Source organism: Neopelma chrysocephalum, unplaced genomic scaffold (assembly GCF_003984885.1).
Source record: "Neopelma chrysocephalum unplaced genomic scaffold, ASM398488v2 Primary Assembly neopelma1_62, whole genome shotgun sequence".
In the NCBI taxonomy this organism is placed as follows: Eukaryota; Metazoa; Chordata; class Aves; order Passeriformes; family Pipridae; genus Neopelma; species Neopelma chrysocephalum.
This window is the reverse complement of record NW_020897719.1, coordinates 4,220,909-4,245,236: the sequence shown is the minus strand read 5'-3', so window position 1 is coordinate 4,245,236 and position 24,328 is coordinate 4,220,909. Positions and strand designations below refer to the sequence as shown.

The 24,328-nt window shown below is 43.8% G+C and overlaps 1 protein-coding gene across 1 annotated transcript in view; it reads right to left on the bottom strand.

Moving 5' to 3' along the window:
• PRICKLE1 (prickle planar cell polarity protein 1) overlaps positions 1 to 23,546 on the bottom strand; it is a 67,455-nt gene extending 43,909 nt beyond the window's left edge. The window contains exon 1 of the mRNA XM_027682211.1: positions 23,402 to 23,546. The gene's annotated coding sequence lies outside the window, so the exon portion shown is untranslated. The remainder of the gene's footprint in view (positions 1 to 23,401) is intronic.
• Between the last annotated feature and the right edge of the window lie 782 nt (positions 23,547 to 24,328).

Here is a 24,328-nt window from a genome sequence, read left to right as displayed (position 1 = left end):
CCAGCCCTTAAGCCACTTTTTGGTAACATGGGTTTTCCTGTTCCTTCCATCATTCATCCCTGCTACTGAAGGAATTGAACAGAGCACCACTTGCTCTCCTGTCCCATCAACAATCGACCCAGAGCCTTGAAGTCCTTTTTAATTACACTGGTACCCCTCTTGTCAACCTCACTACTGCCAACCTAGACAACCAGCAGTTGGTAATAATCAGAGGGCTGACTTAGTTCTGAGAGTCTCCTGGTAATATCCCTTACTCAGGCCCCAGGGAGGCAGCAGAGTTCCCTGTGGCATGGGTCTGGGCAGCAGACAGGGCTCTCATTTCCCCTCAGAAGGGAGTCACCTACTACAACTACCCTTGTTTTCTTCTTAATACCTGAGGTCATAATCTGTCTGACAGACGGAGTGCAACTGGGAGACCCTCCAGATTTTTTTCCCTAGTGTCATCTGCCTACCGTCTAGATCCAGGGCCTCACACCTATTCTGTAAGGGCACCTGGGGAGGTGATGGGGGTTGGGAGGTGACTCTTCTACCTCCCTGAGCAGGGACTCACTTCCATTCCCCCCCATCCACTAGATTCTTCTCCTTCTGCCTGATGGCAAGAGGGGCAGGGCATCTCTGACTCCTGCTGAGCTTCTCTCAGGCTTGGAAGGGTGAAACTCCATCAGTCTATTTTTCTTTTGCTTTCCCCAATACTCCATAGCCTTTTCATTTCTTCCTTAAGCTCTGCCACTAGACAGAGCAGATCATTCACCTGTTCACACTGCTCACAGGTGTCTTTTGCACTATCCTGCAGTACTAACACTAGACTCAGACACAGCTGCGTCCTTCTTGGGAGTGTTCTGTCTGGGTCACCACACTCCATCACTGGCAGCAGCAGCAACAGCAATGGCTTTTGGTCGTTTGTAAACCATTGCTGGATCTAGTCAAGTTGGAGAGGAAAAAGAAAACCAACAAAAAACCCCAAAACAAAACCCACCTAACACACCTAACCCACACCTAACACACAACCAGAGACAGGAGGGTGGCTGTGTCCTTCCTGCACGAACTGCCACACCACACTCCCCTTTACCCTCTCCGTGTCACTCACGCTTCCTGGAGGCCTTTAAATCTCCCGCAGATGGTCCTGGCAACGCCCCTTGCTCGCCTAATTGGCTGCCAAGACCTGCCGGGTCCGGGCGGGGCTGCTGCTCAAGTGTCCTTGGGCTCGGCAGCCTCCCCGCGCTGCTTGAATCTACAGCTCTAAACCCCGGGCTTACCTTGGTTGCCGCTACCACCTCTGCTGCTGCTGCTGCTGCTGCTGCCGCCGCCGACTGACTGTCAAAGCACCATCTTTTAAATAACCTTTAATATTGTGTAGAATTTCCCTTCCTCAAGGAACTAATCTCTGACAACACCAAAACCCAGTACTTAGTAAAGCTTAATGAGGAAGCAACAGACAATTTGGCACAGCACTTCTCTAAAAGCCCTTAGATGTGGGACTTCTGAAGTCCTAATTAAAAGCACAGTGGTGGACAGTATGAATGCATTAAACAGGGTTTTTTTTGTTCTTGTTTTTCTGCTTTTGTATACCTGATGTATACAAGCAACTGTTTATAAACACCAGACCTGACAATGCAGATCAAACAATCAAACTAAGAACAGAAAACACAGGAGATATTTACAAAACCACATAGCACAATTACACTGAAGAGAGTTAGCATTCAAGATCTAGCAAGTTCCAGAAATTTTGAGAGGTTGACAATTACTGTAAAGCATTCTTAAATATCTTACCACTGCTGTCCTTATCTGCAACAAGATCATTATGGCACAAGTGAGACACACAAAACCCATCGTTGGAAAAACGTGAACTCAGGTTTTGGAGTCTTTTCCTTGCACTTAAAACCAAAACTAAACCAAATCAAACAAAGCAAAACAACCCCACATCAAAACATCAACCAAAAAACCACAAACCAAAATAAGTTACAGTACCCTAGAAAAAGACCCAGAAGATTGGGCGGTAAGCTAAAAATCAAACACATAGTTACATACAAATGTTTGTTTGTTTGTTTTTATTTGGAATTAATTCCATCTCACAGCCTATCGCACAACAAAAAAAAAAAAGGCACTAGGGACAAACCTTCTCATATTTTATCTACAGGAAAAATGTTTTTTAAAAGTCTGTCATATACGAAACCTCAGCTTTTGTAATTACTTCCCCCATCCTAGATCTAGCGATACACTTTTTTTTCCCCAGAGCATGTACTCTTTACCTACCATTTGGATTTAGACCTATGATTCTATCCCTGGTTTAGATTGAAACCACGTCAACCCACCCTACACTCCATCACCTCTGCTAGGGAGGGACAAGTTTTGGTAAAGAAGCCAGGGGTGACAGCCGTGCTGATGAAGAAATAGCAGGCAAAGAGTTCCAATCCCTAATAATCTTTGCACCACCAAGAGCAGTAATCACAGGCAATAGCATTCCCAACTATTGTAGTAGGCGCCACCATTTCTGTGGAACATTTCACTATTAGTGAAGTCATAAAAGTGAGCCATGTAAATAGACCTGAAGGAGAGAAGTAGGTGTAACTGAAGAACAAGACAAAGCAAGATGCACAAGAACTGCATAACTGGGGACTTTAAAGACACAACTGAAACCCATTTATGTTTGGGATACTGCATGGATTCTGCATTCTTCCTCCATGCAGACAACAGGCACTGTGCCAGCACTGGCACTCAGCTGATTACATGGTGGAACTGCAGATGAATTTAAACAAGCAAAAAGCTAACTCTGCCAAAAGAAAAAGAGAAAAGAAGTGAAATTTCCTGTTGATTTGATTTTTTTAAACCAGTTCACCATGAGGTTAGACAAGCCGGAACGCCACTACAAGGGGAGAGGCAGATCACGGCAGCATTTATCTAAACAGTGCTCTAAGCCAGTGGCTCTAAGCCACAGGCCCTCTGTGACCACTTTTCCCTTTGCTGTTCTCAAACTATTATTGCTGTATCCATGTTGAGTGATTCCACTTTCACATTCAGAGTGGTACCCTGAACCTCTCTGTTCTTTTGCATTTGCACATTGGGGTAGGCGAGGAAGAACATGAGATAGATTTACTGTGGGTAGGAATTAGCTGTTTGTATTAGTAATGAGTACCGGAGGCCTAAAGTATAATATATGAACTTCTATGGCTGAAGTATCTGAATACTTACTCTATACAAACAGAATTAAAAAGCAATTAACAACTTACAGAAAGAATACAAAAGTTTTACTTACCTATATAGAACACTTTAAACTGATGAAACAGTAATAGACTCTGACATGCTAGACAGTAACACAAAAAACCAAACCAAAACAAGGCAACATAAAAACCTCAAACCCAATCAAAAAAAGCATCAGTGCAGAACAGTGGTATTCCTTGGAAAGACATGCTTTCTCTGCATGGCCAACTTACTTACCAGTGCCACCAGCACTCACTGGCAATAGATAGGCCTGTTCTGCTCACATAAGCAGTTCCCTAACCATCTTCAGATGCCCAGAAAAGCAATAGGAATCAAACGACAGTCTCCACGATAATCCCCGCTCAAATCCAATTTTTACTAAATTGCTGTAGCTATCTTTGGACATCCAAAACTTTGTTCTTTAAAGCGTAACTATGACTTAATCAAACTTCCCCTTTACTACCAAATTACTTGGAAGGAATCCACACTCATAAAAGTTTTGTCTGAAAGGTACAAACATGCAACTTCAGCTACTTGCAAGGGAGCATAATACAAATATGTTGAATATGAAAACCAAACCAAACTCGGAGGTTCAAGCTGAGCTGCAAGATTGCTACGCATCCAGATTGACCAGTTTCTCAATCTTATTTCATACCATGTAGATTTAGAAGATGACAATCTTTATTGCCTTTTATTTATGTATTCCTCTGGAAGTACTCTACACAGTACTCACAAACAGTTGTTTCTGAAGAATTTCCTGATCTTGTAAACGTTTTGAGAACAAACCCCTGACCATTCATGGGTTGTAAATGATTGGGTCTGCTGTCCTACCTAATGACAAAGTTGCTTTAGCGCGACAAAACTCAATTGTCCATCACTTACAGTACCTCTCTAAACCGCAACATGAAGCCTGTATTTCATGAATACAGCCTCTAAATTAATATTTTAGAAGCTACTTTCAAAAGAAAAGCAACTTAGAGCCTACTTAAATCTTAATCCCCTTCTAATAGCACTGGAAGATATTGTTACTCAAGTGCCACTTAGTCGACCATGCAGCCAGCTACTTTAGCAACCAGGCATCCATGAATGAAGGAAGTCAGACAAACAGGTCAACATATTCATGATGCCATACTGCACCCACAAAGAGTAACTGTACACACAAGGAGAGAAACTGGGATTTTTCTATTATCCCCATTCTTCCAGTGGGAACACGTGATTTACTAAAGGCCTTCTAATTTATGAAGATACAATTCATAGAAACACTGGCTTATTTATTAAGAGACCTGCTGCATGCTGCACAAATCCAAACGCTGTATTGATACAAGGTGGTCTGAATTCAGTTGATCCTGCTCTAAGAGAAGGTTAGACCAACTGACCTCCAGAGATTGGCTCCAAGCTCACAAACTAGGTCCATCAAATAGATTCAGTCCTACTCCCCCCCAAAAAATAAAAAAAGACAGCTAGTGGCACCAGAGCTATAGGTTCTACAGAAAAGGACAGGAGATATTTTAGGTTTTAATTTTAAAAAGGGTTTTATGATGCAAAAAGGTGATGTGTGAAGACAGCAATCAGCAGTAGTCATTGATGTAATGTCAGCCCTTCAGTGAACTTAGTTGAACTTACAGAACAAACAAAATCACCCTGTTCTTATTTTCCAATGCATTTTGTATTATTTGAAGAAATCTCTTCAATATTTAGTTCAAGCTTCAGTGAGGGGCAAGAGCTGTCTACATTTAAAAGATACTTTTTACGATTGAAGCAACACTGACAGTTTTATTTACTTCACTAGGCTTTCCTTGAGCTAACAATCCTGCCAAATCTTAGCTTGCTCTAGTCACAGCACAAACATTGAACTATGGAATATCAACTTCAAACTGTTGCGGGTGATGTCAATGTTTTGTATTCCTGTACTAGTCTTTGCATGCCAGAGTACAGACAGCATGCTATTGACAAGTTGAAAGTGTAACCTGCTCAATAGAAGCTTCCTAAAACTAATGCTAGAAGACTGAAATAAAAATCCCACAGGACCACAGCCTGTCATCCCCTAAAGGCGTGTGTCATGATCCCAGATATAATGATTATGTGATAAGAAAAGAATTTTAAAAACACTAAAGATCACGTACAGGAAGCAGCTTCAGGGTTATGCCTTATCAACCCAATCTACTTCTAGCTTTGTAATTAATAAGAAATGGTCAGTCAGACAAAACATTCAGTTAGTACCTGCAGTAAGACTTACACATTCCAAGTTCCATGTAAAAGTATTTCCACTCTTAAATGCAAAGCATATTGGTTAAGAAACCTTAGTCATTACAAGAAAAAAACTTTAAAAAGTAAGGGGCAGTTCCATTTCTCCTTTGTTCTAAAGGTTGTTATTGACAGATAAATAATCATTGAAGGGTAAATTTCCAGCTATTTGATATTCACACTTTTCTGGTGTAAAATATGGATAACTTTGATCCTTGAAGTCAATTTCTTGCACAGGTTGCTGAAGACCAAGATGATTACAGGCATTACACACTGAATCCTGAAGTGCTTCAACTGCAGCTGATATTCAAAGGACTGGAATGCAGATGCAACTATACTGTTTCTATTACCAAATCACACTTGAAAAAGTTGTTTTTTGTAAACTTATCATTCAGGCTGTGCATTATTGGATGAAAAATGGAAGCTAATACAACAACACTGAAAAATTTGGGGTTTGATTTCCTTTTTAAAAGTAGTACTGCATCACTGAGCACTTTTATATAGCAATTTTCATGCCTCATGACTGTACAATAAAACTAGCACCAGGGCTGAGCAATGCTTCACTTAAAGAAAACTGTTGTTTAGGAGATCTTCCACTCTCTGGAGGCACATAGGAGTCAACCATTTTTACTTTTCAGTTGGCTAAGAAGGAGTTCCCAGACTGTGCTCATTTGTACATATTCCATACCAGTAAGTCCTGTGATCCGGAAAAGTACTTTTAAGAGTCTCTCATTAGATGTTGATTTTCAATTCATTTTAACACCTTATATAAGAGGTTCTGCACCACAGGTCTAACTCCCTGTCACCCAATGGCCAAGCTACATAATAGTAGGCAATGTACTTAAAATGTATGAGTTCTTGCTTCCATGTCCCTGTATTGTGCTCTTGACCAGTCAAGAGGCAACTAATAATATACTCTGTTCAAACACAGAAGAGGATGAGGACAGCAATAAAAGAAACCTCACAGAAGGTGCAGGAACCGCTTCATTTTTTTGCAGTATGAGAGAGTGGAACATCGTGTTCCCATCAGCAGCTTATTGCTATAACAAACTAAAAAGCAGGTGTGAACATTAGATAGGGACTACTAGATATATACCATTAAAAACTGACACTTTTGCGCAATTATAGCTTCATAGGGGAGAGAAGACAATAGCATCACATAGAAACAGCTGTATTTAGAATCTGCATATAAATGGAATAAATCAGCAACAAAAAACTGCAAGAAAGGGACACAGAAGAGAAAGACAGAAAGAGGACAGAAAAATTCCTTGAGGAGGTTAAACTGCTGCCACACAGAAATACACTGTTAAACCCAAGTGCTTGTGTAGCATGTGGGAGAATGATAATTGTTTACAGGTATCAGAGCTGAAGGTCTTGAATGAATACCAGGATGCACTGTTGAGAAAGTCCATTGTACAATTAAGAAGGGAGAAGAGTTGCTGAACGAGGCACTTTCATTTAAGCCCATCCTGCTAGATCCTTACCCAATTATTTACCACAGAGGGTTTCCTTTCCCAAGACTGAAATCAAGGAACATCACCTCTCCCCCCCAAAAATCCCAAACAAACAAACAAAAAGCCCTCCTGAAAGAATGTTCTCTTTCTCCTATAGGAAGAAGGGTACAAAAGGAGACAAGTCTTATTTGGTGTAGGACTAATCAGTATTTGTAAAAGAATAAAAAAAAAAAAAGAAAGCCTTTCGGTCTGTTTGAGAATGGTTACAACACCTGCCACTCAGGTGATTCATTATTAGCACCTCTGTCTCACAGCCCTATCAGAAAGTCTATAAAACTACTAACATTCTTCATGTTAACAGGATAATGCTTACAAGGATTTAACTAAAAACTCTCAAACCACATGCCTAAAATTCTGAGAAACCACCACCTTATTTTTAAACAATATTTGGGTCAAGTTGGCCAGATGCCCAAGTTCTGCAGGGCCAGTAATTCCTCCCCATTTCTTTTCTGCAGAAAATTTTCTGAATACTGAGTATTCCGTTCATTTTGTTAGACTAGTTTAATGCACGTGAGGAGCTCACCATGCAGCTCAGGGTGCAGTGCTTGAAGGCTTTGATCTACAAATCTGGCTGCAGGCTGCTCAGGCTGTCACCCTTTCCTGTTTGCCAGGTGAGTCACATCCCTCCCTATTTGACAGTCACCCTGTATCCATCAAAAGATATGGACACTGCTGTTTGTAGGCACAATCTGCCTGAAATCTCAGCAACCTCCTGAGGTGCCCCTTCTTCTTCCAAGGCCATTAGAGGGAAGCAGTGGCAGTCACAGCTTGCATCCCAAGCGGGATTACTCTGCAGGCCTGAATTTAACACCTGCCTATCCTTCCTTGAAAAGGGGAACCAACAGTTACTGATCCTACACGGCCTCCTCGCAATTATTAACAAAACATGTTTCTCTTTCAGTCTCAGGACTATCTCACTCCTGTATCTCCAGGACAAGCTCAGTTCTGGGCAAAAGCTCCCCAGGAATGAAGGTGATAAGGAAGCGCTCCTTTGGCTATTCAGCAGAGCCCATTTCTTCCTCACTCTGCTGCCTCTGGGCCTGGTTAAACTAGTTTGGGCAGCTTACCAGGGCCTTAGAGAACCACATTAAAGTGCATGGACTTCTTGTGTTGTCTTCCGTGTCTGTGGAGTGGCTGTGAGAAGGTTCCTGCCTCCGCCTACATACTCAGACCACTTGCACCCTCATGGAGCTGCCACCACAACAGGCAATACACACAGAGGGTCTTCTGGGGTGGGGAAGAGCTTAGTCTCCAACATGGAATGCCACAGCCTCTGGCCAGCTGGGCTGGCCAAGGGCTATGTTCTTCACTTCTCCAGCTCTACCTGCAAAGGCATGCCCATCCTCTCCTGACAGAAAAAGTGAAGCAAGATGTCACCCCAAAAGATGAACACCTACACAGATCTTTGAGTAGATGAGCTGGGACCTTTAAGCTTGTTCCCTTTTCCTTTGGGTTTCAATGTAATTTGGAACAGTGGTAAATTAACAGAGACCAAGCATGCGGAGGAACAGAAAAAATAGCCAGTCCTCTGTTGGTTTTTTGGGGGGGGGGGTTTGGTTTTTGTTTTGTTTTTTTTTGGTTTTTTGCATTGCAGGTTGTCATCTGTCCCTCAAATCTGTTTAATTTCACTCATTTAAAGCAGGATGATGGCAAATTGAGGGGAATGAAAAAAGCACACTTTGCTTTGCTCTTGGTGCCACTGCAAACCCGTCCCTGAAATAATTTTAGCCTTGAAAACATAGCCAGGCAGAAGTGTTCCGAGTGCCACAAGCGCACTGCGAAAAGCACGAGCGTTGTCCTTTCCTCGCGGCCGGCCTTGCTCCGTTTAACATCCACCTTTCCCAGGGCTGATCCCAACCCCGGCCCCGGCAGGAGCAGGAGCCGGCGCGCGCTCAGCGCACGGGCGCCACCTGGCGGGGGCGGTGCCCCAGCGCCCGCCGGTGCCGCGAGCGGGGAGGCGGCGACAGGGCCCCGCCGCCGGAGCGACCCCGCCGGGACCGCCCGCCCGCCCCCCGCCCTCCCAGGCTGAGGCGACGGGCGGAACGAGCTCTCTATCGAGTGGCGTTCGGCTGGGGTCAGTACTGGGGCCAGCGCTGTTTAAGATCTTTGTCGGCGACACGGACAGTGCCATCGAGTGCACCCTCAGCAAGGTCGCCGACGCCAAGCTGTGTGGTGTGGCTGACACGCTGGAGGGAAGGGATGCCATCCAGAGGCATCTGGACAGGCTTGAGAGGTGGGTCTGTGTGAACCTCATGAAGTTCAACAAGGCCAAGTGCCAAGTTCTGCACCGGGGTGAGGGTAATCCCAGCACAGGTACGGACTGGGAGGAGAATGGATTGAGAGCAGTCCCGAGGAGAAGGACTTCGGGGTGTTGGTGGACAAGAAGTTCAACATAACCCATCAAGGCGCACTTACAAACCAGAAAGCCAAATGTGTCCCAGGCTGCAGGGAAAGCAGTGTGGCCAGCAGGGCGAGAGAGGTGATTGTGCCCTTCTGCTCTCATTAGACCCACCCAGAATACTGCATCCAGTTCTGGGGCCTGTAACACAACAAGCACCTGAACATGCTGGAGTGAGTCCAGAGGAGAGCGAGGAAGATGAGAGGGCTGGAGCACCTCTTTTATGAAGGCAGGCTGAGACAGCTGGGGTTGTTCACCCTGGAGAAGAGAAAGCTCCAAGGAGACTTTTAGAGCAGCCTTCCAGCACCTACAAAAAGCTAGAGGTGGACTTACCTCAAGGGCATGTAGTGATAGGACAAAGGGTATTGGCTTTGAACTGAAACAAGGTACATTTAGATTAGATATTAGGAAGAAATCCTTTATTGTGAAGGTGGTGAGGCACCAGAACAGGCTGCCCAGAGAAGCTGTGGATTCCTCATCTGTGGAAGTGCTCAAGGCCAGGTTGGATGGGGCTTTGAGCAACCTGGTCCAGAGGAAGGTGTCCCTGCTTACACCAGGGTGGTTGGAACTAGATGATCTTTAAGGTCCCTTCCAACCCAAATCATTCTATGACAATTCATCAACCTTTTGTTCAGTTATACATTAAGCCACCATCACGAGTCACACTGACTCCATGGTTGCAGCTCCATTGCACCTTTACCCAGTGAAGAGATCAGTATATTGCCTTTTCCCACCAGTATTGTGAGGCCTGCACTGGACAGTAGCAGCCAGAGCCCCAACACCACAGGCTGTGAGCTTTCCATACCCCACCACTTAGCTACTACATTTGTCATCTTTCAGTCTGTCTGTGCTTGGTGTTTGCCTGATCAGACTTGGCTGTTACCCTCCTTGTTGCAAGACCCTACCCTTCAGCCCTTCCCTGAAGTCACCAGCTGCAAAAGAACTGAGCCAGGCCCTATCACAATAGTCTGGTTTACTTTGCAAACCCAGAAGTGTAGTTGGAGCTCAAGTCCCATATTTCAGTATTTTAGTGGAAGTGTCAAGGACTATCGTTAATTCTGCATATTTTTTATCTATGCAGCTTCAAGGTGACTATTCTCAAGCATTTCTTCTGTAGACAGCTGTCACAGCACAGACTTGATAAGCATCTACACCTTCTCAGGCCGGTATGCTCTGCCCTCCATGCTGGTAGTGCACCTTACAGTGTTGGCCTAACAGCTACAGAAAAGCTTCAGCTTTAGAGGAGAGGATCCCAGGCTTCCTTACAGAAGTGTGCTTGGCATGCATGTATTGTGGCACAGGCGCAGCATGTGCACATATGATCAGGTGTCTTCCAATATGTTTTTCTTAAAGGGCCAAATTCATAGCTATAGCAAACTATGTGCATACTTTGGTCAGAAACTTAGGCATAAATGTTTTGCAGTGTGTCCTGATATTTATTTTATTCCATATGTTATCACAGAACAAGCTAATTTGTAAGTGAGGGTTGGAACTGTTCCATGGAAAAGAAAACTGAGGCTACCAGAATGCTGTTAGACATCAGTGTTACAAAATTGTCTCTAAATAGTAATTCTGGAAGGATGCCAAGAAATATATATTTTCTATGCACCCTTCCATAGCATACCAATTTTTAATCATTTTTACCTTCCTTAAACAGGACAGTCAGATAAAACCTTAGAGCCTGCTGGTGTTACGTAAAACATTGCTTTACTTTCCCACCACACACACTTTTGTCCTTAACACATGCATCTTTTAAAAAAGAGTTTTAAACACTTTCTTACAGTGTATGCCGTGACACAGACCTGTAACTGAATAGAAGGATTATTCAAGAGTAATTTATTCATACTTCTGATCCCATACGTTTTTGCGTTCTGCCACAAAAGACATGAGTGCCAAGCATCTGTCTGAGGTCCCTTGTCAGAAAGCATCTACGTGAAAAAAGGTAGCTTTTAAAGACAGCTGGAGTAGGTACATAGTGAGCTGTTCAGTAGTCAGAGCTTTCAGGATGCCTACATACAAATCAAGACTGAAAGCAAATGGCTCTGGAATTATTTACTAGAAGGACTGCTTTCTGAAATTTACATTGGTCTTATTGCTACTTCCAAAACAGATTTGTGTTTTGCAGAAGCATGGCACCATCAGCTCTGTGTATTGTAGTGACAACTCCTCAAAATTACCTATAAACAAGCTCAAGCTCTGGATCTCCAAATCCATCTCTATTTTCTGAGATCAAGTCTTACATCATGAGTTTCACAACAGGCAGAAAGTTACTTAAGTTTGTTCAGAGTCTTCAAGTCACCAACCTTATTACACACTATTATCTTGGATTTGTTCTTAACCACTACAACTAATAAAGAGCCAGAAGCATGCTCTTCTATTCCCATATCTTTTTCATAGGAGGCTGCTTCATCTATGAAAATGATAAGGTGCTTCATATTGCTTGGCAAAGATTTCAGTCTTTCTTCAAGCTTGCTGTATGTACCAATTTGCATTAGAGACTAATTTTCTCATAGATTCTGATACTCTATCCACAGAACCTTTTGTTTCTCTTGTACCCAGAAATGACTTGCACACCAGACCTCATGCTTTAAAAATACTACCAAAAGTAGTTTCTGTTCCAGACACGTATTGCAGCCTTCACAATAATACCTCTCAGAAGAGCTTAAAAGTGCTCCAAAAATTATATGACAGAATGAGTCTCAAAGCCATAAGATGAAAAATGAGTAAAGCTTGCCACCAGAAAGACTATCTTCACATCTCTGCACTTGGAAGGCAGTCAGTTCCCTACTCCACAACGATGACTGCTCTACCTGAACAAAGTTGAGAAGTGTCCAGCTTCCAGGTGGGAAAAGTTTATTTGACCAACAAGCATATGTATCCCTATCATACATCCTTCTCTGCCCCCACCACTCCTCACATCAGTTCAGGCAAGCACTGCTGCACGTGAACACAGCAGTTCACAGCAGCAGCGAACACCACATCTTAGTTTAGTCTCCACCACGCTACCTGTCAGACAACTATACTTCAAAAAAGCCATGGTTAAAGCTACAGTGAATTGACTATGATAAACCATTTTCCCCATGGTAAGTAATGCAAAACCTAGCAGAGACAAGGAAGGATTTGCTCTTGGAATTCACAACTGTAGTCAAGAAATCAGAAGCCAGTTGTGCATCACCTCTGTGGCTGGGAAGCCATACTGAACATTGAGATCTGCATCACTACAACCCAGTGCAGCAGCACAGCAAGCTTCTGTGGCATCTTCTGTCCCTGATACAAAAGGCCACCATGTAGTAGCTAAGCAACTTCTTGACTTTTTGAGGAGCTAGTGGATTAAAATGGAAGGGGAAAGCTCAAGGACCCAACAGCTAAACACCACAGGATTTTCACTCTCATCATAATAAAATCAGAGATAAAATTTAAATTATATATTAAGCCTACCACAGTATTCAAGTTTAAAGAGACTCCCTTGTGGACACCTGTGATTTGCTACTCTAGCAGAAAACAAAAATTCAAATGCACCAATATATTTACTGCAAGTTAGAATACATTACAGGAGGCAACTATTTCATGGGAGTTTTTTAAACTACAGAAAGAGGCAGTCAAAGCAGTGTTTCAGTTAGGTAGAGAATGTTGCATTAATTTCAAAAACTAAATAGTGGTAAAGTCGGAAGTCTGTGGCACTGGTTAATGAATGAGGTGACTGTTCTCAAAGATATCCACACATGTACAGATCATAGCTAGCATGAACAGCTTTTACAGTACTGCTGTATAATCTCATTCTGTTATTTGACTACTGATGGTAATTAAGGACCATAAGCCATTGCCAAAAAATAAACAAATGTGTACAACCTCCAAAACTTGGGCAGTGGCAAAAACTGTGTGCAGATATTCCAGGTTTATTACAAAGTACTTCACTTTTCAGAGAAAATTTGAAGTTGTAGCAAGTTCTTAAGCATGTACAAAACATAAGAACGGAGCTGAACACTTTACAAGCACAGAAAAACAACAATAACTGAGATAGTTTTGTTTATGTAGAATTAATATCTTGAACCTGGATAATGAGGAACAAGATTCACAGATTATAACTACTAAAGCAGTAGAAAACCACAAAGAAAGTTTAGGTTGTAGCGATAGAGTCAATCCAGCTTTCTTTCCTTCAGGAGCTGCACAGGAATACAACTATAACTCAGACTTTTCATAGGATCTGACTCTAGTAAGTTAAGTACTTTACCATACGTATTACTTATTAACTACCAAAACTGACGTAGTAGTACCAAGATATTAAGTCAAAGACACGTGCATCATGATTAGGGGTACTAGCTGTGATGTATTATATATGAAAATGATACATTATATGTGAAAAGAAACAAGCATAGCAATTGATATCTACAAACTAAAGTCACAGTGGCACATTGAACAATTTTAGGTTAACCAGACTGACTTAAAAATAGAAACCAGAGGCTAGGCTCTTCTCTCACCCCATTTTACATGTCTTTACTTCCATTGATTTCAAGGGGAGTTCTTCACAATTTATGCCATTGTGAGAGGAGAATCAAGCCTTGTGTGTTTGAAAGGAAACAGCAGACATGTTTCCCACCAGAGTGCAGGGGCAGATTTAAAAAAACACAAGTATATGAACTGTGAAACCGATAGAGTACACAAGCAAAGGCAAGCAAAGAGGCTCTAGCTGGGGGTGGGAGTGAAGAGAACTTGCAGCTTACCCAGGGTTTGCCTTTTTTTTTTTTAAAGACTTGGAACTGCTGTTAGGAAGTCAGACGCTCAGGCACTGGCTTCTACAATAAAAGTTTAGAAATAAATATTGCTTTTTTTATTTTTTCAGACAGACTTCATTGATTTATATTTTCCTACAGTTATTCTATAAAATGAGGAGCAGGCCATTTTCTTTCTGAAGGACACAAAGACTTTCCACTCCCAGCAACTGGGAAGTGAGAGCAGAGATCTGAACTATTTTCATCACTAGAAATAGTGCCTAACCATCATTCATACTCAAGTCCAAGCAGATGATCTTCCAAAATCCTTCAGGATCATCTGAACAACTAATATTACAGTGGTTAGAAAAAGCAACACTTGAAACTGGAACTCCAGTCAGACAAAGTACTAGACATGACATAAGTGACAAAATCACTTCATAGTTTGGAGCTACAGCAGAACAGAAGCTACAGCTTTATAGTCTAGGGTTGGGGTTTTTTTTCTTTTTTTTTGGTAGCAGCATGTGGTTAGGAAGCTCCTCTTTCACCACACCCCAGTGTGCATGAACACAGTCATTGTACTGTTCAGACTGATCTGGGAAGCTCACTTAAATTAAAAAGAAAACCCCCAAATATTTCCAAAGTATCTCTACATCCCCACTTAAACTGTGCCTGCAAAACTATGCAACAGTATAAGGTAAATAGCTCGAGTACTTTACAGAGGGAATAGAGTCTTAATTCATTGTTTTATCAGGTTTTATTTACAACAGTAATGCAAGATTGAAGTAATTCATACTCATTCAGAGTCCAACTCTGGCAGAATATTACTGTAACTGCCTGTTTAGAAGTGTTTTTCCCCCTCCTCTCACTCATACCCAGGAAATACCCAGGAACAACCCTTTGTCCTGACCACCCTGTCAGGATGTAACAGAGTAAAGCAAATATATCCAGAACATGCCGAACCTGAGCCAAAAACAAACTAACAGACAAACCGTTCTGGCCCCCGTACCCATCCATGGCTGGGGTGCCTTTCAAGGCCCCAGCCCGGCTGGGACCCCCAACATTGTAAAAGGACCCATTATCTACATTTGATATCGTATTGATGGAAGCCTATTCAACCTAAGGCGACTGAAGGCCCACACTAAGACCTTAAACCATCTTGTCCAGGAGCTGCTTTATGCTGATGACGCCGCCCTTGTTGCCCACACAGAAGCAGCTCTGCAGCGTTTAACATCCTTCTTTGCAGAGGCTGCTGAGCTCTTTGGGTTGGAAGTCAGCTTAAAGAAGACAGAAGTTCTCCATCAACCTGCACCTCAGGAAGTCCCCCATCATCCCCCACATCACCATTGGCCAATCAGAACTCAAATCAGTCCAGCAGTTTAATTACCTAGGCAGCCTCATCTCCTCGGATGGTAAGATTGATGGGGAATAGACAACAGGTTAGCAAAGGCATATAATGCTTTCAGAAAGCTTCATAAAAGAGTTTGGCAAAATAAACACCTGATGAAAAGTACAAAGATCAGTGTTTACAGAGCCATTGTGCTGTCTACTCTCTTATACGGATCTGAATCATGGGTCATCTACTGCCACCACCTGCGTCTCCTAGAACACTTCCATCAATGTTGCCTCCGTACAATCCTGAATATCCACTGATCAGATTATGTGACCAATACATCTGTTCTTGAACAAGCAGCAGTCACAAGTATTGAGGCCATGTTACTGAGAACACAGCTGCATTGGGCAGGGCACGTCTCCAGGATGAAGGAGCACCGCCTCCCTAAGATCCTGCTTTATGGTGAACTTGCCTCTGGCTGCCGCAAGAGAGAAGCCCCGAAGAAAAGATACAAGGACTCCCTGAAACAACATCTCGGCCTTGGCCACATTGACCACCATAACTGGTCTACTCTGGCCTCCAATGAGGAGGCCTGGAGACACACCATCTATAACGCTGCTGATGCCTTTGAGAAAGCACACAGGATCACCCTTGAGGAGAAAAGACAACGCAGAAAGAATCGAGCCTTGCAGAATATACCATCTAAGGAGTCTTTCTGCTGTGCCTTTTGCAACCGGACATGCCTATCTCGTATTGGCCTTTTTAGCCACCAATGCGCTTGCAGCAAACATGGGTAGAGCCCTTCCCAAATCTTCGTTCGTGAAGCCTGGCCACGATATCACTCATATGCATGACCGGTGTCACAGCCCACATACCGGCTTTTAAGTCTCCCCCTGCACTCCAGCAGGACAACGTGCCTTTTAAAAACGAGTCTAGATTATCTTCTCCCAATTGCATTAGATATCAGCTGATTTAATACACAACAAAGCAAGATGAAGGTAAATGCACAGAATTGCACAAAGGAGGATGACTTCTACCTGCAGAAAAAAATGTTGCATAATTCAAGATGTACCTCCTGATTTTCATGAGACCTGTTCTTTCAAAGCATGTCTTCTTCCAGAGGCCATGGGAATATGGAAAGAGATGCAAGAACAAGCATATGCCCTGGAATATCCAACTTTGAGTGTTTTGTAGTTAGCATTTAGATGTTGAACACTGACTTAGGCATCAAATTTAAAAAAGAGAAGCTAGTATCACTTCAATTCCTAAAATAAGACCGCCAAGTACACCACTGTGAAAAAGCCCTCATCATATCAGTACCTCCTTACAGCATCAGCTCCAGGCTAATAAGACATCCACTAATAAGTTAAAAATGTTTATGAATAGTCACAGTACAAGACAGACACAGAGACATTAAAAAATTAACCTTCCAAAATTACAGCCTAAAAGGTGGTCGATTGAGAACTAGACAATAGAGCTCCAAGTGTCAGGGGACATTTTGCAAAGAAATGAGAAAAACAATAAATCTGCAGCAATGAAACAGATGTCTCCTTGTCACTGTGGTCACTTCAGTTCAATCAAAGACCTGCATTGCTCAGTTTCAGTATATTAACAGCTACTCTAAAACCATACAAGTTGTTCTTGCATGAAATCAACAGTTTTATATAACTGGAAAACCATATATTGAGAACAAAATGGGCTATTAGCCTGGACCACTGAACTACAGCTTCACACCACCCAAAATCCCCTGCAAAGATTGTCCAAGCAGAGGAGCTGTATGAAAGGTTGGGGTAAAGGTTGACATTTATTGGATTCGCAACAGCTAAGGAAGCCATTGAGCTCACCAACATGCTCGGCAGCATCTGTTGCTGAGAGTGCTTCTACAGCTTTTTGGCAGCTCATAGTTGAGCACAACAGCAGTACATAGGACTCCCTCTTACCATGTGGATGTTGTCTCCAGCTTTACCCTGGTAACACAGCTTCCTTCCCCAAAGCCTCCTAAGGGGATACCAATGCCCTGTAAAGGGGACACGCACTCTGGGATCTGGCTGTGAAGAGCTGCCGTAGCACAACTGCTTGCTTTTTTAGGCAGTCACATTTCTCCTGAATGGCAGGGGTACCTTCTAGCAGATACCTGCTGCAATCCAAACCTATACTGAGCTGCTGATAGGACAGAAAAAAGCTGCACCCTGGGTAAACAACATCCTTAAGAAGCTGGAAGTTACATCGTTTTTTGGTACCTCAGAACAGATGAGAGCCTGGTCTGCTTTCTACATGTTTGGCAGTACTCTAAGACATTTGCTGGCTATTGGCCTGCCAAGCTGTTTAGGCTTTTAAGTTTGTTTGCACTCACTTTATGCTATTAATTTTATTAAATATAAACATATCCTTTGTATATATTTTTCTCATATTCCATAGGCACAGAATGAACTCATTTCAGTCCCAGGATGAATAAGAACTCAACATTTATCACACAGATCCACCATGCTTTGCAAACAAGACTGGAAGAAAAAAAAAGCCCTTTCACGAGTTATCCATATGATCTTTCTGATGAGCAAAGCATGAGAAAACATTTCAAAGCTCTCAGAAAGCCGTATGTATACTTTTACAAAACACATTTACAATTCACTAGTGAGGTTCTAGAGCTAGCATAACTTATTTAGCAGTCTGTATATAGAGATGCAAATATGCTAGGTTCAGACATTTCTTCAGCACCTTCATAAAATTCATTTTAAAGTACATAAATATTCATACTTTGACTAGTCATCTCAGCATGTGAAGCTTTTATTTTTATATGAAAATACCAATTCCTACAAAGAGTCTGAAATAAAGTAGAAGTGTATTAGTTCCAAAGTATGCACACAAACACATGCAATGTCTTTACATAAACACTTTTGAACTTCTGGGTGATTAACACTTGATTACAAAAAGAGATCCTTAAAAAACATCTTCACTAATCATGCACTAATTTTTAACATACTTGAAAACAAGTCAGGTTTTACTGCTCTTAGACAACTTGATCCACACCTGAAAGTGCAAGCTGGCTTTCAATTTGTGCCATGATTATTGTGTGTCTGTGTCGCCACAGAAATGGGCCATGGGTGAGGGCAGTGTCCAACCAGCCCATGTGCTGGACAGGTTGAGCAAGAGTGCCTGGGCTGAGACTCTTGCTGAGCTAGCACTACTCTGTCACAGGAGCACTCTGTTAATGAAGAGATTAAGGGAGGGCAAAATGGGAAAAGCTAAACAATTACAGTGCCTGTGTCAGGGGGCTCCAGCAGGGAGCACAGGAATACAGAAGGGATGTGTGTTTTGAGAAATGGTGTAGCAGAGTCTGTCTAGAAATGTTTAAGGTTCCAGATGCAAGTCTCTCATGTCAGTCCTTTTGAGACTGGTGAGAGAAGATGCAGGTTTCCTACAGAACAAGAGGATGCAAGAGTCCTACCACGCAGCACAATCCAAGGCCTATGTTGTTATATTCATAACTGCATCCATGTTGCTATTTTCTTTTTAAAACACTCAAACATTCAGAAATGAAGATGTTTGGACAATGAAGACTCTCTCAGAGAAAATTTAAGGGACTAATATCACTCTACTTAAAAAAAAACCCCAAACTAATTTTACTATAAGCATCATGATATTGACATGCAGATTTTTAATCACGCTGGTTGCAATTATACAAATCAGTGATCAAATCCACAGAGAAGTCAGTTTTCATATACACCACATTATGACAGACATTAGACAGGATTTGGCATGCTGCTGACAGAGAAGCCTAGTTCTGGAACCATGTAGTATTAAAACTGGGGTTACTAGAAAGCAACAAGCTCAAAAAGGGGGTTAAAAAAACATCACAGGAAACAAAATTTACTTTATTTAAAAGCAAGCAATTATATTTCAATATTTGGATGGCAGTTGAGAAAATGCTTTTTTGGCACGCAACTGCTCCACAAAGCCAACCAATATTGTATGTAACTGGAACCATTTAAAAAAAAAAAAAAAAAAGAATTGTTACTAAAGTCAAAGACAGTTATTGCAAGCTGTGGGATCTGTGCTTACATAAAAGGGGGACAACTGAATAAAACTGTTATAGATACTAACTTACATGCACACTCCATAATACTCTTACATCTTAAGGAGGGGAGAGAGGGGAGGAAAAGGAAAATGAAGGAGAGAAGTACAGAAGGCATAACAGCAAGAGCTATCAGGTGCTATAAATTCTTGTTTCAAACACAGACCTTAGACAGGAGTACATGACTTTGGTGCAGAACAACTGAAATAACACAGTTCCAGCTTTTGTTGATGCGTAATCCACTGGAAATGAAAGGCCTGCCTAAGAGACTGTCTACCCCAGGTTTACTAGCTAGCAAAACACTGAGCTTGATAGGTTCAAAATAATCTTGAAAAGCAACTCATCAAGCTTATGGCTATATTGAAGAACTTTTAAGAAGTTAGCCTTCCAGGCAGAGTTCCAAGAAAAGGTAAACTTGCAAAAAGCTGTCACTTACAGATATTTTAAAAATACTGAAAATATTTGCATTGGCTCATACCTCTTGTATATGAGCACTTCACTCATTTTGTAAATTTAGAAAAACCTCCTTGCACAAAAACAAGCTTGAGAAGTATTGTTAGTTTGTGCTGAAAAGTCGTTCGCTCATTTAGTTTTGCTAAAAAAAAGTATAATGTACATATTACAAACAAGTAAAATACAAAGAAGAAGAGTTATAGCAGACCACCTATGAAATTTTCCAGTAGCTGGAACTATCCTTTGTCAATGAACCAGCAGCCAAAGAGCTGTTTCTGAAAAAAGCATGTAATTTTAGCAAACTGATCTGATAGTCTATCTGGGAATTTCTGCCAGAAGTGCCACGACTTCAGTATGCTATTACTTGCAAAACATGTTTCTTCAGCCATAAGGTGGGAGGGGGAAAAGATGAGTGATTGCTGTGCTGTATCCTTCCAAGCTGGTTCTTCCCATTATACAACTCCTAATCCAAACAATTTAAGCACTCAAGTAAAAGTTACTCATTTCTGTAAACATTTCCAGGAGCAGGACCTAAGCACGCATGGCTTACACCAAGCATATACTAATGGCTAGAGCTAACCTCAAGTTTACCTCTGTTTAAACAGCATAAGCAAAAACCAGAGCTGGCCAAACTCAAGCTTAAGTCTTAATACAAGTTGATAAAGTGAATATTGATATAAGCCACTTGGTGACTATGCATCCATCTCAATGAAGCATTCTTAATGCAATATTATATCATACAACAGTTTTCCCAAAAGCACTAATGATGCTTCACAATTATGAGAAAGAGTAATGTTTCAGAGCATGGTTTTATACCACAGCAGGGATCTCTTTACTTTAGGGTAAGGTAGTGGTAGAAAACAGAAACACGGCCCAGCTTGTTTGTTTGTTTTAAATGGACTTCATCACTGCACATCCAATTAACACTGGAATGCACAAGATATAGCACCCAAGCAAATAGAGGCCTTAAATTTAAGAGCAACTCTCAGTCTGCTCTGTTAGAAGCTGTGTATAACAGTCATTAACAACATATTTATTAATAGATTAATATGAAAAAGCAAGAGGACTTTTAGGCTATGATACAAAGGTTTGCAGCATTAGAAATGGTCAAAGCAATCTGCAAAAACATAATGCAAAGCAATGCCATTTAAATTACTCTGCAAAATGTAGACATTCATTAGCATAGAAAAGTTTCACAGGAAAACAATGACAAAGTAAAAGTCATCGTATTTTCATATGCTAATTAATTAAATATTCCAAATGCGTTTAATCTCTTATTATAACCATAGGGGGAGACAGACCAAACTCTTGAAGTTCTGAAAAGCCAGGTCATTAGCATGCCAAGTCATTCCTCAGATCTTCTCCTTATATACAAATATACATTCTCAACTTACAACATATGTAAGTAAAACTCTGCATCCCCCTTTTACCCCCTCCATTTCTCCTTCTTTGGAAGGCACTTGCTATCTCTTACTTCTGTATTCTAAAAGTCTTATTAAATGCTAGGAAAAACTCATTTACTAGGGAACAAAATCTAAAAGTGCAGAAACCATTTTGCCAAAAGCCTGAGTTAAACACCTCAGTCCCCCTAAGAAGTAGAACTATTGAGTTGAAAATGAGATTAATAACATTCTTGCACATACACATGAAAATCCACACATAGTTTGTAGTCTTTAAGTTCAAATGACATTTCTAGCCATTTCTTGTCTTATGAAACAAGAAAGGGATTCTGATGTTTACATAAGGTTCTTCTTGCTTAATAAATCTTAAATTGAAACAGATTTTTTTTAAACAATTACCTTCTTCAGAATTATCATACTACAGGATATTAGGAAAAACCAAACTCTCCTGTTGCTTTTACCCACATCTGACTCCAATCTTAATAGTTTAGCTATTAACCCTGTAAGATCCACACACATGCACCCCCCTTGCCCAGTTATGTTAAAATTGTTATATTACTGATCTGGGCTTACTCATTACAAAACCTTTTGTTATACAGAGAGCAGTTCCGTGGACCTTGATTTACAGGACACAGTTAACCGTGCTGTTGGCAGAACTGCACCAGCCCGGCTCATCCGGGGCTCTCTGCAGGGAGAAATGAGAGAATCTGTCGCTGCATCAGAGTAATTGCTCTCTCCTTCTCCCTTCCTTTTCGCTCTCTGTCCAAGCCCACTCTGACCTACTCACATCTTGGGATGAAAACCTGGCCACTGTGATATACCTGTATTGTAAAGGAGTAGTACAAATCACGTAATTCCTCCCAGAAATATTAACAATAACTAGAGCTAAAGGGGGAAACCCCCTTCCTGCTAGAAAACCTCAGTACTCACTCTGAGTGTCGCGCAAAACATGCAGTTTAAAGACCTCAGTTACCAGCCAAACAATGATCACAGGGAACTTCGCTGCAATAACGCTAGTCATATATTTTTGCCACCTTTTAGGTTTTAGCATGTAGGGAATGCGCATTGTTAACCCTTAGGTCCGCTGGATAAACGTTTCTCAGCGCGCTTGTAAAATACCCCCCGCTGCGTTTCCTCGCTCTCCAGCTGATGGCATTCGGAAACACTGGCGGGTGCTCTATTTTGCCTTTCTCGGCCACCCCGCTGGGGGACAGTTAAAAATTTCTGCCCAAGGCCAGACCCAGCAGCCCCGGGCTCGGACCGTAGCGAAGGCTCCCGGACTCAGCCCAGCCGGGTCGGTTGATAAATGGTGGCTGCTGGAGTTTGAAATTCCGCGGTGGGCATAAATATTCTGGGAGAAGGGGCTCGGGGAGGTTCCATCGCCCTTCCAGAGCTCTCTTCACCAAGGAAGGAAAAAAAGCCACATACTTCGGCGAGGTCCGTGCTGCAGCGGCGGGGAGGTGCGGGGGACGGGGTACCCCCAGTAACAGGGAACAGTGTGGAAGATGCTGCCGGGATGGCAGACCGAGATTTCCCCCCCCGGCCAGGGTCCCGGCTCGATGCAGGACCCAGAGGCGGACACTTCGCTCAGGATAAAGGAGGAGGCGGAGGCTGCCTTGCAGGAGCCAGTTGTCACCCACTGACAGGCAACAGCTGAGCTCCCGCAACTGAAACCTCACTCAGCCCGGCGGCCCCGGCGCGCCCCTCCGCCGGGCGCACCGAGCCGGCACCGCGACGGCGCCGCGACACCTTCCCCTGGGAGCCGCCGCGAGGCTCGGCGGAACTCCCCGCACCCCCCCTCCTCCGCCGCTCTGCCAAGCCCGCAGCCCCATCCGACAACTCCGCGCAGGACGGCGCCGCGCTAGCGGCGCTCCGAGCCCCGGCTCCGGGGTCGGGCGGCTCCTCGCGGTCACGCCCTGTAGATCCAAGCCCCGCGCAGGGCGCAGGACCCCCACCGCACCGCGGGAAGCGCCCCGCCACCAGGGGCACAGTGCTGCCCGCGGACGGAGTCCCGTCAAACCCGCCGGGCGTCCCGCCGCAGGCTGCCCGTCACTCCTCACCCCGGGGAGCCGCCACTTACCCTCCCCGCAGCGCGGCCGGACCACGGCGACGTATTCTCGAGCGGAGAGCGGCGGTGGAGTCCGTCACATAGACGGCGGAGGAGGCGGGTACGCGGCTCTGCCGCACGGAGTCAGCGCCGGCGGGGGACGCGCATCTCCGGCCGCGCCGCGCAGGGACCGCCCGCTGCCGCCTCCGCTGCGACTGCCCAGCCCGCTCGCGCTCCCCGCCCTAATGGGGCTCGGCCGCCCCGCGCCCGGCCCGCGACGGCCGCGCTCCGCCGCGTCCATTGGCTGTCGCCCGCCGCGCCCACCAATCGCCGCCGGGCCAGGCCGGGCGCCGGCTGGCGGGGCTCGGGGGGCAGGGCGAGGGGCGGGGCTCGGGCAGACCCCGCCCCAGGGCCCAGCGGCGCGCGGAGGAGGCGCTGCCGTGTGGAGCTGGGGGGCACTCGGGAAAACTTGGGGGAACCCCTTTTCTCCCCAGTTTGGGATGGCCGGGGAGCAGGCGGGGGACGGGCAGCCTCCCCGCTCCGTTTCCTCCGGTCAGACAGAACTCTGGAGACGCCAGTTTCCACCGAGGGAGCGGGAGGGGGAAAGTTAATGAAAAAATTTTCCCGTTGATCTATGCAGAGGTGAACGATGGAGCCCGTTCCAGTGCGATTCGCGGCCCACAGTGCTGTCGGTGGGCTGCGCATACCCACCGATGGCAGCCCGGGCACTGCTGGAGAGAAGGGTGTTTGGGTCCGGCAGCCGCCAGGCTTAGGGAAGATCCCGGAGGGGGCTGGCAGGGGTGGACACTTCCCAAAGTAAAGCAACCCTGGCGTTAACATCGAGAGGGTCGCAAAGCGAAGGCGGCAGGCATTAAAGGGACGCTGAAGCAGCGAGGCACACGTTTAAATCCCTTTGCTATGTTGTTACCGGCACTTTCGGTATCTGTTTCAGCGACCGGA